This window comes from Macrobrachium rosenbergii, chromosome 27 (genome assembly GCF_040412425.1).
Source record: "Macrobrachium rosenbergii isolate ZJJX-2024 chromosome 27, ASM4041242v1, whole genome shotgun sequence".
NCBI lineage: Eukaryota > Metazoa > Arthropoda > Malacostraca > Decapoda > Palaemonidae > Macrobrachium > Macrobrachium rosenbergii.
In genome coordinates, this window is record NC_089767.1 from 5,575,209 (window position 1) to 5,592,387 (window position 17,179).

Consider the following 17,179-nt stretch of genomic DNA (forward strand, 5'->3'; position numbering starts at 1 on the left):
GTTTATTTCTCGAGTTTCTTAGCGATTTCTTGTAATAGTTTCTTCGGTAGGGTTGGAAGTCGAACAGCAATTTGTATATATATATATATATATATATATATATATATATATATATATATATATATATATATATATATATATATATATATATATATATAATATATGTATGTATTTATTTATATTTGATTTTAAATCACGGAAAGGTAATGATTATATGATGATTATATAAACAAAATTTCAGCCACGAAGGAAAGTGAAACAGTGGAGGTGCCAAGTAGCTCAGTTGCTGTGACCACGTCTTGGTAATAAGATGAAACTATTTAGCACCTCCATTGTTTCACTTTCCTTAGTGGCTGAAACTTCGTTCATATATATATATATATATATATATATATATATATATATATATATATATATATATATATATATATATATATATATATATATATTTTTGTTTATTCAAAGGTAGAAGATTTTCCCAAGGGAGTCTGAGGATCACCGCTTTTTAGAAGACGCTCCAGTTTCATTTCCCAATTTTTCGGCCTATGAGCCACCTGGTCCCCAGCCTAACGTGTCTCAGACTGCTAGTGACAGCGACAGAGGAATACTTCCACACGAAAATCGCTTGCACGAAAGAACATAAATTTAAAGTAGATTATTGAATGGAATTCATTTTCGTGGTGAACAAATGGGTTTCTCTAACTGTGCTGGCTGGAAATAAGATGTGGCCCGCCAGTTGAAAACCACTCCTTTATGGGAAATAGATATTTCTTTATTAGAATTAACTGATAATTCATTTTGAAAATATTATCATGGAACAAATTCGGTATAATTAACAACAGGTTTAGTGTTATTTGACCTGGCACGGGCTCTTTCTTTAATTTTCACCCTAGAATTTTTATGACGAGACATGAGTAATATATATTCTCTCTCTCTCTCTCTCTCTCTCTCTCTCTCTCTCTCTCTCTCTCTCTCCAAGCGCCTTTGCTTTCCCGTTCTTGGTGAGTTGTGGTGCTTAACCGCAGGAAGTTACGAATAACAAAGACCCCAACTTATTCTCTCTCTCTCTCTCTCTCTCTCTCTCTCTCTCTCTCTCTCCCCCCCTACTATGGAATTATCATATCCTCGCCCAAAGGGCTGTGATGGGACGTCCTGTGGTCGCCCACAGCATCTACTGTACATCGAAGTCATCGTTCCTCTCTCGGTCGCTGCGACGTTGAGAAGATGCGATCTCGGGAAACAGTTTAGGATTTTCAATTCTCCTTCGCCATTTTCCTCGCTCTCTGTCCTCCTTCGGAAAAAAGGATTATTCTTGATTAATCTTTTTCTTTCGGAGAAGTGGATTATCGTCATCACTTTCCCTGTCGGTGCAATTTAGGGAAGTTGATTCGTGTGAATCATCTATGGGTGTTTTTTTTTGAGACTTTATGTTGAAAGAGAAATAACCTGATTTATGTCAAATGCTGCTTTTAATGTGAGAATTCTACGTGACTAATCGATTTAATGGAGACATGCACGCTCTCTCTCTCTCTCTCTCTCTCTCTCTCTCTCTCTCTCTCTCTCTCTCTCTCTCTCATATATATATATATACACAGTATATATACGTGTGTATGTATATATGAATTTTTGTCCGTAATACACGAGTGGTTTTTATGCTCGCCAATAATGAGCCACAAATATCGTTTGATATCCAGTTCACTGTACCTTAGGAGTAACTGTAACCCAAAGGGAATTATAAATGATAAGTGCTTAGTTGCCGACCGGATTCGAACCGTTGTCTGGTTTACAGACAACGATCAACAGTGAGCTTGACTACCAGGCTAACAAATTATAAATATATATATATATATATATATATATATATATATATATATATATATATATATATAATTTATATATGTATGTATATGTGTGTATATTTATATATATATATATATACACATATATACATGCGCATACTTAGTAGAAAATGTTCAATGCAGAATTCTGTTTCATATCAGCATTGCTTTATGAAGAGCAACGTTTCGGGGACCAGTCCCATTTTCAAGCTGAAAGTTACAATAGCAGAATAAAATTAGAATAAAAATTACTCATCTGAAAGTACATAATGACAATAAAAAGCAAATCAAAAGAACAGCAACAGCACTCGAGCGCCATTAAATTTTCCAGCATCCGCAACCTCACAAAGAGGTGTAAGAGTAATATGAAATATGTACGTTATCAAATTCTTACAAAGGCATCTTCTCCACAGCAGCCAGAGGACTTCGAATCCTTCTTTATAAAAATGGTTGTTCCAGAATTGAACAACCAAACTACCTCCACCACTCTGTACCTGGGGGAAACAACAGACTGCCTTTCCCTGTGCCAGTCACTCGTCTTCCTTCCTCTACTGGAACCGGTACTTGAGTGTTGTTGGTGTTCTTTTGATTTGCTTCCTGTAAATTTGTACTTTTGGATAAGTGATTCTTGTGATTTTATTTTGTTGTTATTGGAATTTTCAGCTTGGAAATGGGGCTGGTCCCCGAAACGTTGCTGTAATAAAGCTATGTTGATATTATTATTATTATTATTATTATTATTATTATTTTTATTATTATTATTTCAGTAGATGAAACCTGTTCATATAGAGCAAGCACACCAAAGGGGCCACTGACTTGAAATTCCTTAAGCTTCCAAAGAATGTTGGTTTCAACCTCCCACCACAGCAGACCCCACTGCAGCAGTAACTGATCACGATACTGAGCCAGTGGTTTTTCATCGCCCTTGGGAAGACACGAATCCGCGGCATCTGAATGGCTTACCACGACACTAACCACTATACCAGCGGACTAGATATGAAACGGACATCTGCATTGGAACCCTTTTTGATATATATATATATATATATATATATATATATATATATATATATATATATATACATATATATATATATGTGTGTGTGCGTATGTGTTTGTTTTTGCATGCTCGCGCGTATATTAACGTGCTTGATTAATATTTTTAATGTTTTCAGAGGATTTAAACACCCATAAAGAATGGTTTTATCCATGATCTAGACTTCCTGAGCGAGGAATGTGATAAAGTTCACAAAAAATTCGTTATTTTACTGCAATTTGCATTGCAATATATCCACAGCTCAGGATCTCTCTCTCTCTCTCTCTCTCTCTCTCTCTCTCTCTCTCTCTCTCTCTCTCTCTCATATCCGGTGCCTCTTTGATCAGAGGGCGTACCTGTTATATTTGATGGTGTCTATTTCCACCTAAAAGTTTGTGGATTTCCTCGACTTTCACGAAAACCGATTTGAACGTCCATTGAAAGAAAGAGAAAAAGTTTATATATATACTTCTGACATCTGTGATTCGTCTCCGAAGAGATTTTCTAAATGAAACCGGTTTCAACGAAAACAGTTTACGGGAAGCTGAATCGCATGGGAAAGGAACCCTTATTGACTGATTGATTGATTGATTATGACATTTAGGTCTTGAAGACCAAGCGCCGGGACCCATCAGGATTGTTCGGCGCCGTAATGGAGGTAAAATTAATTGATAATGTTAAGTTAAGTATACCTTAGTTTTACCAGACCACTGAGCTGATTAACAGCTCTCCTATAGGGCTGGCCCGAAGGATTAGACTTATTTTACGTGGCTAAGAACCAATTGGTTACTTAGCATTTTGAATAGGCGAATGATGATACACTATTAAAATTCTGTGTTAAAATACGAACGTGAAAATTGAAAGTGATATTAGATAGAACCAACAAAAAATAAGTATATATTAAACTTTCATATTCAAAATGTATACTTAGTATAAAAATAAATTGTCACGTTCTCGGGATATTGTCTGTAAAACAACAATACTCGCTAATGGAATCTGCGTCATCGCGTGTCCCATTTTTGTGTGTGTTTTCCTTTATATTTTATTTGTTTTCGTAAGTCAGTCATAATCTTGCTCGATATTTTGAGATGGCCTTATCGAGACTTGAAGTATTCCGTATGTCATTATTTTTATTGGGTTTGTTCCACAGGTATTTTTGAGTAATCATTTCAAGTTTGAGTGTATGAACCTCGCTTTATGTCCTCATCCGGTTCAGGAGAGAGAGAGAGAGAGAGAGAGAGAGAGAGAGAGAGAGAGAGAGAGAGAGAGAGAGCTCTTCTGTGTACCCCAAGTCTAAAGATAGTTTTCAGATATTTTCTTTACTCACTTGTTTATGTAATAGTGGGATCGAGGCTTTCAAATATGGGACCTTTGGATTAACGTGTAATCTGAGTTGTACTTGTCCCCATGAAGTTTCTGTTCTCGTACTTGTACTTAGAACCAAGGCCAAGAGAAAGAGAAGGTCTGGTCACTTCCCCCCAAATCCCCCATGTAGGCGGAGCCTTGTCTACCTCCTTACTGCGTCGGCCGGTGAGTTGCCGTAATGAGAGCGTACCTCCAAGATACGTCATCGCCTACGTAGTTACCCCAAGCGGGAGGCGACGCCACCCAATGGGTAGACCTTGTCTCTCTTGGCTCTGTCCTGGATAGTTTTAGGAGATCTAGTTGTCAGAATCGGCGACGAAACCATTGCTAGATGAGACAAAGGAAAGCCGGGTCAGAGAGTTACGGACATTGAATTAAGACTGTATTTTATATATATATTTTTAATTCATCTATTATTCTTAATGCCCGGAGGGACCATGGATGCTCCATTCATCGGGAAACAATATGTCACAGGAATGGCAAAACCCCGCAGGCATTACTTGAGTTTCTTTGCAGTGTCCCTTCGGTCCCTAGCTGCAACTCTTTTCGTTCCTTTTACTGTACTTCTATTCATATTCTCTCTCATCTTGCTATCTACCCACTCCTAACGGTTGATTCATTGTGCAATTGCGAGGTTCTCCTCCTGTTACACCTTTCAAACTTTAACTCTCAATTTCCGTATCACCGCTGAACGATCTCATAGGCCCCAGTGCTTGATATTTAGCCTAAATTTTATATTTCAGTTCCAGTGTAACAGTTACAATGCATGCACATGTCCGTGCGAGCTTACGGTTACAGTGCATGAATAAATGTTGTTCTGTAATCTCTAAATAACTTCATTTGAAGCTGATCACGTCATTTTGTTTGCAAGATTTTGTTTGGGAGAGAAAGAGAGGCACAGATGAATCCAATGGCTGTTGGTAGTCTTTAGATACTGGAGTAGATAAAAGAATTGATGGATTTCACAGACTATCTATCTCTTTATGATTGCATGTTGATTGATTTTCGTTTTATAGAGCTCAGCGCTGGTAATTATTTGGATTAAAAAATGTGTATTTGATAGAGGTTCGTCAGTTCTTGGATTCTAGATGACAAATACTAGAAAGGTTTTGTAAGAGTAACGTTCACATAATTAGTAAATGTAAATATTCATAAGTAGTAGGAATCATTTAATGTATGATTTGTTAACCTTAAGTCTCGTAGGGGGGTAGCGCCGTCAGTGCACCTCATGCGGTGCTCTGTAGGCGTTACTTAAGGTTCTTTGCAGCATGCCTTCCTTAGGCCCCTAGGTGCAACCCCTTTCGTTCCTTTTACTGTACCTCCTTTCATATTCTCTTTCTTCCATCATACTTTCCAGCCTCTCCTAACAATTGTTTCATAGTGCAACTGCTTTGAGGTTTTCCTCCTGTTACACTTTGCAAACCTTTTATTGCCAATTTCCGTTTCAGCGCCGAATGGCCTCATAGGTCCCAGTGCTTGGGCCTTTGGCTTAAATTTTATATTCAGTTCAAGATGACACAGCAGTACAACTTACGTACTCCAAATCGTATACCCACAGGAGACTCGCAGATGTTTTGTGTACACAGTTGCCACCAGTATGGTATTTCAGGAAACTATCTACATAATGTTTTTATACTCACACGGAGGCGTAATATTGATATCACGCAAACTGCATAGATAGTTTTCTTCGAATAAAACCCAATGCATTACTTCACCTTGATCTGCCACTTTTTCCGTACGTTGAGGATGTTTAATCTCCTCATAAATCTTTCTCTTTTTTTTGTGCATAGAATGATTGACAGGTAACCCATGGGTGTAATCTGACCAGGACGTGATGGAATCACGAATCAAGCGGTAGACCAGATGCGTAAAAACGTGCAGAAATTATTATTATTATTATTATTATTATTATTATTATTATTATTATTCTGAAGATGAACCCTATTCGTAATAACGTGCAGAAATTATTATTATTATTATTATTATTATTATTATTATTATTATTATTATTATTATTCATTAGATGAACCCTATTCGTAAAAACGTGCAGAAATTATTATTATTATTATTATTATTATTATTATTATTATTATTATTATTATTATTATTTTGAAGATGAACCCTATTCGTAATAACGTGCAGAAATTATTATTATTATTATTATTATTATTATTATTATTATTATTATTATTATTATTATTATTATTTTGAAGATGAACCCTATTCGTATGGAACAAGCCCACCACAGGGGCCACTGATTTGAAATTCAAGCTTTCAAAGAATATGCTGTTTAGTAGAAAGAAGTAACAGAAGATAATGGGAAATACAGAAAGAGGAGATCACGTATTAAAAAAGAAAAAAATAAACTAACAGACTAATGAATAAACAGACAAAAATGTAAGTGAATTATTAAAATGCAGGGAGAATTGTATTAGCGCAGCAGTGGAGGGCATCTTCGCTGGAACTTTTGAAGTTCCATTTGCACCACATCCTCAGGGAGACCGTTCCACAGTCCAACGGTATGAGGAATGAAGGACCTCTGGAACTGAGAAGTTCGACAGAGAGCCACATTCATTGCATATTGGGGCTTCTGCTCTGTAAATCTGGTTGTCTCGGCAGGGAAAGGGTATCAGAGATCAATTGTGAATGTGAAGAACCTCTGGAACTGAGGAGTTCGACAGAGAGGCACATTTATTGCATATTGGAGCTTCTGCTGCTCTGCAAATCTTGTTGCTCTCGGCAGGGAGAGAATCGGGGATCAATTGTGAATGTGAAGAACCTCTGGAACTGAGAATTCGACAAAGAGGCACAATTACTGCATATACTGGCGCTGCGGTTCTGCAAATCTTGTTGCTCTCGGCAGGAAAGGGGGATCAGAGATCAATTGTGAATGTGAAGAACCTCTGGAACTGAGAAGTTCGACAGAGAGGCACATTTACTGCACATTGGTGCATCTGTTCTGCAAATCTTGTTGTTCTCGGCAGAAAGAGGGAATCAGGGATCAACTGTGAATATGAAATTCAACAGCAAGGAACACTCACTGCACAGTGCAGACACGGTGGGAATCGAATGAGGTCTCCGGGAAGGGTGCGTATCGTTATCCATCATGAGCTTTCTCCCGCAGGAACACTGGCTGTCCTTGTGGGCGGCGGCGGCGGCGGCGGCGGTCTCCTAAAAGCGGGATCTGGAGTTGTTGATTTCCCCGTTAGATAGTTGCTTGGACAACGCGGCAGCCCGCCCTGACCTCTTTCCAGCCGCTGGAGGTGCTCTTTCTTCCAGCCTGAGATAATGGCGTGATGGGATTATTATTATTATTATTATTATTATTATTATTATTATTATTATTATTATTATTATTATAAACTGCTGTAATAGTGTGCTTTGTATTGAATTTGGAACCATTTCTATGGGGAGATATATGAGGATGTCTAAGAGTTACTGTAGAATCTAGGGATGAGGAAGATTAATTTTTAATATATATATTTATTTATTTATTTATTTATTACTGTAGAATCTATGGAAGAGGGAGATTAATTTTTAATATATATATATATTTATTTACTTATTTATTTAGGGAAGATGAGGATTAATTTTTAATATATATATTTATTTACTTATTTATTTATTTATTTATTTATTTATTAGAGTTATACCAATGAAAGCCAACCGCACTAAAAACTGCCTCCTATGTCTGCTGAGCATTGAACGTTCAAATGAAAGTATTATGGCAGATTTACGATTAGGTGTCGCTGGGTATTGGGAGACAGGCATCTTTCTTTTACATAAAATTTTGTATTGGGTATGTGAATGATTTAAAAAAAAAAAAAAAAAAAAAAATATATATATATATATATATATATATATATATATATAATGTTTTTGTGAGTGTATATGTGTGTGTACATATATGTATATGTTTTGTGTGTACATACAAGTATGCCTGTTTATATATACTGTGTGTGATTGCATGTATATGTATACATATATATATTTATATATATACATATAATGTTATACCCTATGCATCTTTATGATATACTTTAGGGAGAAAAAGCTGTTCCTCAGATAAATAATTGCTGATAAAAAGGCTAATGAACAAGTAAATCTTAGAATAAAAGAACTGAACGCAGTTTTATGTCTATAGCATATTTTGCACGGTTGTTGAAAGTGGAGGATAGTAGACAGCTAATTGAAATATGCAAAAGTGAGAAGAGGTAGGGTTATAGTCGACAATGCTATTCGAAGTAATTGTTGAAGATAGGAAGAGAGCAGTTAAGTTGCTGAGGGCTGGAAAAGAACCAGGAAGTTATGAGATAACACTTGTGAAAGTGAGGCGAAAGTACGATTGGGTGGCTGACCAAGTTTGTAAGGTACATCTGGGTGAGGGAAAGTCGCCGGAAAGATGGGAGAGAAAAGAAATTGCCCTTTGCCCGATGGCAGAGCTGATATGGGTGACTGCGAAATATAGGACATCTTATTATTTAGTACACCAGAAAGGGGTATGGTAGTATTTTCACTGAGAAAGTCTGACAGATAATAGAAGGGCTGACAGAGGAAGAATTGTACGTATTTAGCTAAGGAAGAGGGGGAGTGAATCAGGCGTTTATTATTAAGCAGTTGTTTTGAGAAGTTTGAATTTAAATGAATATTCTGTACGTAGCATTTATGAAAATGGAAAAAGAAATATCGATAGAACTTGAAATGCAATTTTAAAGATACTTGGGATATATGTAGATGAATAAATATGTCTTCGTTGAAAGTTAGTATGGTAGAAATATGAAGAAATCTCAAGATTCGAACCTATATATGACTTTTCAGTTTGATACAATGGAAACGGTGGCTTATCCACTCGGCATTCAAAAGGTATAATTTGATTCCAGCTCTGCTCTACATATGTCTGTCGAGTTCAGGTTCAGTACGTAGGCTTGAAATCAGCCCAGCTGTACCATGATGGTTGATTGCAAAGTGCGTAACACTTGACTGCTTAAAAGAGTTTTGTCAAAGCTGAGTAGAAATCATCTTACATCTCTCTTGCTAGCCCAGTGGATAGGTCACTGTTTCCTCTTCGTTAAACCTATGGTAGAAGAGCTTATATTCAATTTCCTTTGGATGAAAGATATTCCCAAGGTATGGTGCATATATCTATCTATAAATATATATGTATATTATACAGTAGATATATAACTATATATATATATATATATATATATATATATATATATATATATGTATATATATATATATATATATATATATATATATATATATATATATATATATATATATATATATATATATATATATGAATTTCTGACTCACATCAGATCGAACCCAGGTCTTTCAAATGAAAGGCCAGACCGCTGACAACCAAGCCACACAAGTCGTAAAAGAAGTTGGAATCTCAGTACCTGGGCGGGCTAACTGCCTGCTTACCAGCGTGTTTTCCCCAACTTCCCGTCTCAGCAATGACCCAACCGACAGCATTTCATTCGAATTATCCACTCGGAGTGAATATGATGGAAATAATCAACACACAATCACGTGTGGAACAGAAATAAATTTCTGACTCACATCAGGATTCCCAAGCCAGGTAAGATGGGTCGAGTCAGGGAGGGCATCTGTCCACGAAACACCTGCCAAGACAAATTATAAAATGAACTGTTCGGTGAGTGTTGTCAACTCTCGAAAAAGGCTCCGTATCAATATATATATATATATATATATATATATATATATATATATATATATATATATATATATATTATATATATATATATATATATATATATATATATATATATATATATATATATATTATTAAGATTTTATTGACCAACAAGACAAAGCCCTCAGAATGGAAATTAATACTTTGAGCCAAATCGGCTTGTACACAAATTATCAATCCACAATATATTTACAAAAATAAATTTATTCCTCATATTTAATTTGCAGTTTATTTTAGTAAGTAGATGAATTGCTTATGCAAATCGACATTAATTCTTCCTGTCCCATACTGTCGAAGTACACTTTAAGTCAGACGGTTGTGCTAAGCACTCGCGTTACACATTATACAAACTCTTTTTTGTCTTACACTCTGCTATATACAGATTATTTTCGTCAAGATATTTGGTAGATCAAAGCTCCTGCAGTTTAGGAAAGTATCAGTAAAATAGTCTGAACTGTGCTACCACCTTGTAGCACCTCATGCCTATTTCTGTGATTTTAACTGTTCAGTGCTACACACACTATATATATATATATATATATATATATATGTGTGTGTGTGTGTGTGTGTGTGTGTGTGTGTGTATATATAAGAGATTTTTGTACGGTATTCGTTGTATCTTGAAAATGTGTAGCAATTACACGGAAGTATTTGCTGCTTAGCTTTTCAATTTCTCTTCCTTGTGGCGAACATGGAAAGTTCTGTTTCCTCCTCTGCACACACACACACACACACATATATATATACATATATATATATATTTAGAATTAGGTAAAAATATTTGTTGCAATAACATTCTGTAATTTCCTCCTGATTAGCGACACTTTCTTTGAACCTACAACTTACCGAAAGTAAAGGTTTTGAACTTGTTCCTTAAATTATGTAATTAATTGTTCAAAAGGGTCCACAATAATATAATTGTTAAAGGCTCGATTAGAATTTTACAAAAGGTATCGAACCCTTCCCTGGGTTCATCTTCAGTCAAAATGAACTCTCGTGATAGAGAGTTCTTCTCCCAAATATGTAATTAATGTTTCGTTAGTTGGAAAGCAGAAACAGTAGGCAGAGTGAACAGACTTAGGCAGAAGAGTTTACTTTCAGTCTGAATGCAATGTCCCCTAAAGAAAAGGAAGGAACCTCCTCTTCTAGCTACAACCCCTTTCGTTCCTTTTACTGTACCTCCTTTCATTTTCTCTTTCTTCCATCTAAGTTTTCTCATTCTCTCCTAACAATTGATTCGTAGTGCAACTGTGAGGTTTTCATCCTGTTACACCTTTCAGACCTTTTACTGTGAATTTCCGTTTCAGCGCAGAATGACCTCATAGGCTCCAGTGCTTGGCCTGAATTCTGTATACAACAACAACAGGGAAATCTGTGAAGATGTTGCGCGTATGGTAGTGCAGAGTTCCTCCCGAACGTCTCCCGGCTGAGCGCCTGTCTTTTGCAGGGCGATGTTAGTTTATCCAGAGCAGTCTTGAGTCGGTATCTCAGGTATAATGTCTATGTCTGTGTGCGGTTCACTACGTTTCTAGCCAAGGAACTGTCGAGGAAGAAGAAGAAGAGTTTGTTATCTCGTCTAGAAGGGTTTTCCCTCACTTCATGTCCCATTCGCAGGGATGGGATGGATGTAAGCTATAAATGGTACCACTTTCTCACTTGGTTTATTAAAGCAACGAGTGCTGATTGTAGGTGTTGGGCTTTTGAGGTCGTACGTTTGGCAGCAAGGTCGTGCAGCAGCAGTGCCCACCCCCAATATGCCCCTGAGGCAACCTGTGCTCTCATCTCTCAAGATCCTTTAGCTGTTTGCTAAATCTCCGCCATTCCGCGTTTTGGGCACCGAAATTGGCTCTCACTCCTCCGTCTTGGCCCTGTCTAGAGGCAGGATTAGATCGAGGTAGTTTTCTAGGTCTTAAAATGAAGTCAGAAATGGAAATTATGACCAGAATTCCCCCAAACATAAGTTGGCCACCGACCTCAAGTCCGTGAGGATTAGGAGGGCAATTTGGCATCTGGAGTGGATGTTCGACGTTACGCCTCAGTCAAGTGTTGGTCAGCTCAGTGGGCACAACTGTGGGTACGCTACTTTTTTCACCTGCTTGTGCTGCCGACTTGTTTTGTTTGATAAGTAAAGAGTCAGAATTGTCTCACCGACTGTGGATTCGTAACGACTGTCACCGAAGGATGTGATGGTTAAAGCTGTGTTGGTTTGGGCGAGAAAATATATCCGAGAATCGCATCTATGATTGATATTGGAAAGTGTCAAGTTGTGTTAAGTGTTGGGAAGAAATCAAAGTAGGTTTGTGTGAGTGGGAAAGCCCTGCTGCTACTAGCTACTACTACTACTACTACTACTACTGCTGCTGCTACTATACTACCACTACTTCTGCAACAACAACTGGTCATCCAGGGCCTCGTGTGCTACTTGCTGCCCTACTCCTGCAACTGCTCCTTTTGGGACAGGAGCCTTGAGGAGCAACAACAACATTGAGCAAGACAGGTGAGTTAATGATTGCTTGCGTGTCGTGTCTTTCTGTGCTTTTCGAGGGGGGAAAGAGAGAGAGAGAGAGAGAGAGTAAGTGAGAGAGAGTGCGAGTGGGAGGAATTAATCAAGGGGCATTTGCCCCCCATTTTCATACCTCTTTTTTATATAAGGCTGAATACAATTAACGTCACCAAGCGTCACACTTTCCATGTCCCATTTATGATGGGTTTAACCCCAATTCGTCACTCGCGTTGATATGAGTCTAACCTTGCAATTGTAGGCCTGTAGAAATTCCAGTTTCTCTTGGGCTTTTTTTCATACTTTTTAAAAGTTATTGAAACGTTCACCGTCTCATTAACCAAAGAATGGTCTGGAAATTCGCTGTCGTCGATGAAGGAAAGATCAGAACGAAGACAATGTTGCTCTCCGTGTCATCATCATCACCAGTTCAAGCGCGGGTTTCCCCATATAAAAAAAAAAAAAAATATGAAAGAAAAAATGGAGAAATAAGTCGAGGTTTAACGTTGGTTCATATATAACAACTCTGGGGCACCAGGAAACAGGGATGATTTCGTTGTAAAACTTTTCTCGTGGGTAATTATACAGAATACTTTAATACATCTCTAAATATTTTCTCCAAATGATTAGATTCGATAAGATCCTTGGGATGACGAAGTGTTAGTCAATTTGTCATTACCTCTGTAGGGTTTATAAAGCTTTACTCTTTTATACTTTTCATTTACGTTTTGGTCCTAAGTGTCATTATATATAGCTCAAGAGGCCGAGTGGGATTTAGCAGAATTGTTTATATATTTATTTATTTATATCTGTATATGTATATATATTTATAATTTATATAGCTTATATACATATACATATACATATACATAACTTATGGATGTATGTATATTGTAAACGTAATACCAAACCAAACTAAAGAGTCGGTGTAACTGTAACTGCCAAAATGCCCTCTTTAACTTCTCTAAGTAGCCTAACTCGTGTTTGTAACTTTTGCCCCTCTACGAGTTCCTTCACCCAAACATCGTTCCGTTGTTTTTGTATTATGTCACATTTGTGGACAAATTTGTACTAATTATTGTATACTTTTGTCAGTAAAATAACTAACTAACTAGTGGTTCAAGCGCCGTGGCATGACGAGAAGCGTGCTGTAACAGATCTCGATTGGGGGTATTTCCAGGATCTGGAAACCCAGATTCTATGGACTCGGCTGGAACCCATCACGATTTCACGCATGCGTAGTTACGGAACGGCGGGCTTGCTTCTCTCCAGGGTCAAACCAATGTGCACCTCTTCTGGCTTTTCTGAAATTGGTTGACCTGTGTTGGGTATAGACCTAAGCTAACTGTAACTGCTATGATTTTCAGACACTCGACTTTAAACGACAGTTACAGTCGGCTGAGTACATTCTCATACTTGTCAATCGTATATACATTGGCCTAAGCTAACTTTAAGTGCATCGATTTTCAGACACTTGCCTTTTAACCAGTTATAGTCGGTTGAATACATTCTCATACTTGTTAATCTTATATAGGCTACATTGAGGTAAGCTAACTGTAACTGCTTTGGTTTTCAGACACTCGACTTTTAACCACAGTTACAGTCGGTTGAGTACATTCTCTTAATAACTGTATATACATTGGACTGGATACGCTTTGTTGTCTACAGTGGATAGAATACTGTAAAGTCGATCTCAGAGAGTATCCTGTTACTAGTTACAGATGCTTCTTATTAGAGACAATTATCTCAGACACTTTTTAACCACAGTGATAGTCGGTTGACTACAGTCTGCTACTTATTAATCGCATAGGCCTATAATGAGGTTGGATACACTCTGTTGGCTACAATGGATAGGATACTACAGTATTGAGTCGATCTCAAACACTCTCCTGTTAATTACAGGTGCTTTTAGTCCTAAAAACCTCTGAGGCTAGAGGGCTGCAGATTGGCATGTTGATCATCCACCCTCCAATCATCACACATACCAAATTGCAGCCCTGTAGACTCAGTAGTTTTTATTATATTTAAGGTTAAAGTTACCCATGATCGTGCGCCTGGCAACGCAACAACACAGGCCGCCACGGCTGGCTGAGAGTTATATGGGCCGTGGCTGAGTTTCATTTAGCGTTATACCCTGTAGAGAAAACTCGATTGCGCCGAAGAAACTTCGGCGCATTTTTTACTTGTTTAGTAGAGAAATTCACCGCAACACAGCAATAGAGACAAGAGTTGTTCCCGGTCAGACAAATTCACTGAGTGGATGTGAACTCAGTCAGGTGTATTCTAGTATTTTTTAATAAAATAAAAGACGTGTAATAGTATGGCGTCTGTTACTCGACCAGGTAAATCCTCACATTAAGCACTGAACGTGTAATCTCGCTGTGAAACATTCTCGTGCTGCATAAAGGTGGCATTTGGGTACGTGTTCGTGCTATTTCAAAGCCTATGATTCAAATGTGGGCACCCTTTTCAACCAAGCCCAGCAATGATAAGTTGTCCTATAAGTATGTCTGCACTTACTGAACATATCATCTTATTAAGTATAGCTGATAGATTCATTTACATAAATAGTCTCCATCACACGTATCCTCCCGAATATAGGCCTAGTTTCTTTCAAGTGGATACATTCCTCCACCAAACAGAGGTGCCTTTGGTCGGATACTTAGATCTGCCGAGTATGTGTCACTTGATTTAGCTGTACTCGATCTCTCACACTACTTAAGTGCAGAGGCAATTCTCCCCGTAGGGGGTTAGAGCCTTTTTGTAGCGTCCCTTCGGCGCTTAGCTGCTTCAACCCCTTTCATTCCTTGTACATACTTTCATCCATATTCTCTTTCTTCCATCATTTTTCCCAGCCTCTCCTAACCACTGATTCATAGTGCAACTGCTTTGAGGTTTTCCTCCTGTTACACCTCTCAGACCTTTTTAATGTCAGTTTCCTTTCCAGTGCTGAATGACCTCGTCGATCTCAGCTCTGGGCCTTTGGCCTAAACTCTGTATTCTGTTCTGTTCTGTTCTATTCTATTCTAGGGGCGCTTCTATCTGATTCTATTCTATTCTAGGGGGCAGTTCTATCCTATTCTGTTCTATTCTAGGGGCATTTCTATCCTATTGTATTCTATTCTAGGGACACTTCTATCCTACTGTATTCTATTCTAGGGGCACTTCTACCCTATTCTATTCTATTTTAGGGGCACTTCTACCCTATTCCATTCTAGGGGCACTTCTATCCTATTCTATTCTGTTCTAGGGGCAGTCCTATAGGAGAAGCTCTCCCAGCAAGCTTAGTGGCACCCAAATCGGATACCACATTAGTCTTCTAACCGTTGTTACCACCCCCCCCCAGTCGGTTACGTGTGCCCCCTCCAGGCCAGGTGCCGATCCGGAACGAACTGGTTGGCGTCTCACGATGTCGCAAGAGTTAAATTGCAGATAGAAAGCACCTTCCAAAAGGCGACCGCCCTCCCTCTGTCGGCGGTGAAAAGTCCGGTTTGTGATCGCGGGGCCCCACATGATTTACGAATCATTGCTCGTGAAGCAACGCATCAGCAGATGGCTGAAGGGACCTTCGAGATTTATAGACCGAGTTGATTTGATTCCAGGAGGCTTTTGATTTCTAGAGAGAGAGAGAGAGAGAGAGAGAGAGAGAGAGAGAGAGAGAGAGAGAGAGAGAGAGAGAGAGAGGACGCCCTGCCTTCGCTCCCGTGAGTCAGGGCTTCGTGCAGACGAGCATTTCTGGGTTTGTGAATGATGCTGCTTCGAGAGTGCTGGTAATGGCAAGGCGGGGATTATTATTAAGCTTTTCTCGTTTGTCATATTAACACGTTGGTCATTGAATATAGATTTTAAATGGTCCATAGTGACGTAGCATAATTGAAAGGGAGGTTGGCTTCGGTATAAAGTGCTAGGCAGTACCTGATTTTACATTAATACACGGTGACATATGGATATATATATGTATATATATATATATATATATATATATATATATATATATATATATATATATATATATATATATATATATATATATATATATATATACATATATATACTCATATATATCTGTATATATCTTGAATGTATATATACACATATACTACGTGTGTGTATGTATACATGAGGTATGAAGGAATTGTAATGTGGCTCAAAAGTAAAATTTTACGTATACTTGAGTTGGTATGCATGAGTAACATTAATTATAATGTGCGGTCGTTTCAAATACCTATCGCACGGAATGAGAAGTTGTCCAGATGTCCAAGTGGCCGACTCGTTTGAAGAGATCCTTGTAGCATCTTCGTGGCTTCCTTCAAGAGCCCAAAGCTTCGGAATAATCATCTCTTTTCCTCCTTTTGTTCGGTCGAGACAAAACTAGGTAGTATTTCCTTGGTCTACGAACTCCGGGAGTTTTGTGTTGGTGGCGACACTGATTTGGTCCATGTCCTATCTGTGACGGCTGACCTTTCTCGGGAGATCTTGAAATCACCTACCGAAGTTTATTCAGATTCTTTGATAAAGGTTCGTTCCAGACCCTCAGTGTTTTCGTGACTGATCGGAATACGTTAGTTCAAGGTCCCCGTTGCTGTCTGTTATTGTTTGAGTGTTCCGAGAAATTAGAAGTGCCTAAGTTGAGAGAGAGAGAGAGAGAGAGAGAGAGAGAGAGAGAGAGAGAGAGAGAGAGAGAATCCGAGAATTCAGTAGGGAGACTTCAAGAG

General features: G+C 38.1%; 1 protein-coding gene across 2 annotated transcripts in view; it reads left to right on the plus strand.

Annotated features, from left to right (window-relative positions):
• The window catches only part of Ntan1 (N-terminal amidohydrolase 1), a 397,928-nt gene that overhangs the window by 118,684 nt on the left and 262,065 nt on the right, over positions 1-17,179 (plus strand). The window contains exon 1 of one of the 2 annotated variants that reach the window (XM_067128815.1): positions 11,999-12,461. The exons of the other annotated variant lie outside the window; for it this stretch is intronic. The gene's annotated coding sequence lies outside the window, so the exon portion shown is untranslated. Of the gene's footprint in view, positions 1-11,998; positions 12,462-17,179 lie in introns of those variants that run through there. 2 annotated transcript variants of the gene reach the window in all.